Source organism: Penaeus japonicus, unplaced genomic scaffold (genome assembly GCF_977035675.1).
Source record: "Penaeus japonicus unplaced genomic scaffold, GWHDUDI00000001_assembly GWHDUDI00000025, whole genome shotgun sequence".
Classification (NCBI taxonomy): Eukaryota; Metazoa; Arthropoda; class Malacostraca; order Decapoda; family Penaeidae; genus Penaeus; species Penaeus japonicus.
The window spans coordinates 8,304,167-8,306,331 of record NW_028234427.1 but is presented as its reverse complement, the minus strand read 5'-3'; positions in this window follow the sequence as shown (position 1 = coordinate 8,306,331).

Sequence of the window (2,165 nt, the reverse complement as noted above, 5' to 3'; positions counted from 1 at the left end):
AGCTGTGCTTCTGTTGTCCGGGACATAGCTGTGCTTCTGTTGTCCGGGACATAGCTGTGCTTCTGTTGTCCGGGACATAGCTGTGCTTCTGTTGTCCGGGACATAGCTGTACTTCTGTTGTCCGGGACATAGCTGTGCTTCTGTTGTCCGGGACATAGCGATGTTTCTGTCGGGAATTGATGTGCTTCTTTGTCGGCATATTGTATTCTGTTGTCGGGAAATTAACGGTGTTTCTGTTGTCTGGACATGCTTGTAATTCGTTGTCCGGGGAATAGTGTTTCTGTGTGGGAATGATGTGTTGTTTGTCGGGGACATAGCAGTGCTTCTGTTGTCTGGGATATAGCGGTGCTTCTGTTGTCTGGGACATAGCGGTGCTTCTGTTGTCCGGGAAATAGCTGTCTTTGTTGTCGGATAGCTGTGCTTTGTTGTCGGACATAGCTGAAATTTGTTGTCGGGACATAGCCGGTGCTTCTGTTGTAGGCCAAAGTGTACTACTGTTGTCGGATAGTGTCTTCTATAGTAGGGGACATAGTTTGTTCTGTTATTTCGGGAACATAGCTGTGCTTTGATAGTCGGGAATAGATTTGTTTGTAGAGGGAATAGTGTACTTGGTTGAGGGACATAGCGTGTTTGTTGTCTGGGACATAGCTGTGCTTCTGTTGTCCGGGACATAGCGATGCTTCTGTTGTCCGGGACATAGCGGTGCTTCTGTTGTCCGGGACATAGCGGTGCTTCTGTTGTCCGGGAATAGTTTGTTCTGATGTCCGGGAATATGCTGTTTTTGTTTGTGGGACATAGCTTGTGTTCTGTTAGTCCTGGAATAGCTGTACTTCTGTTGTCCGGGACATAGCTGTACTTCTATAGTCAGGGACATAGCTGTGCTTCTGTTGTCCGGGACATAGAGGTGCTACTGTTGTATGGGACATAGAGGTACTTCTGTTGTATGGGACATAGCGGTGCTTCTGTTGTATGGGACATAGAGGTGCTTCTGTTGTATGGGACATAGCGGTGCTTCTGTTGTATGGGACATAGCGGTGCTTCTGTTGTATGGGACATAACGGTGCTTCTGTTGTATGGGACATAGAGGTGCTTCTGTTGTATGGGACATAGCGGTGCTTCTGTTGGTATGTGCAAACGATTTTCTGTTGTATGGGACATAGAGGTGCTTCTGTTGTATGGGACATAGCGGTGCTTTGTTTTAGGGAATAGTGGTGTTCTAGTTTATGGGACATACACTTTTTTCTGTTGTCTGGGAATAGAGTTGTTTGTTGTATTGGGAATACGGTGTTCTGTTGTTGGTAAAAAAAAAAACAAAAAATTCCCCTATTATTGGAATACGGTGCTTTGTTGTATGTGACATAGCGGTGCTTTTTGTGTGAGAATAGTTGGATCAGTTGTTCATGACAAGGCGGTGCTTCTGTAGTATGGGCATAGGGTGTTTGTTGTTTGTAGAATAGCGGTGCTTCTGTTGTATGGGACATAGAGGTGCTTCTGTTGTATGGGACATAGCGGTGCTTCTGTTGTATGGGACATAGAGGTGCTTCTGTTGTATGGGACATAGAGGTGCTTCTGTTGTATGGGACATAGCGGTGCTTCTGTTGTATGGGACATAGCGGTGCTTCTGTTGTATGGGACATAGAGGGTGTTTGTTGAAGGGACTTGCGGTGTTTATTGTATGGGACATAGCGGGGCTTCTGTTGTATGGGACATACGAGTGCTAGTTGTATGGGAACATATCGGTGCTTTGTTTGTACGGGAAATAGCGGTGTTCTGTTGTGTGAGTACATAGTGGTGCTACTTTGTAGAGACATAGAGGTCTTTTTTGTCTGGACATACCGGTGCTTTTTTTTATGGACCATAACGTGATCCGATGTATGTTGTCATAGACGGTGTTTGTTGTATTGGACATATCGGTCATTGTAGTCTGGGACTTAGTGGGTTCTGTTGTTTGGGAATAGGGTGCTTATATTGTAATGGAGAATATCGTCTTCTGTGTATGGGACATAAACGGTGCTATGTTGTATGGTAAAAGCGGTGTTATGTTGTAATGGACATAACGGTGTAGTTTTGTATGGGACATAGAGGTGCTTCTGTTGTATGGGACATAACGGTGCTTCTGTTGTATGGTACATAGAGGTGCTTCTGTTGTATGGGACATAGCGGTG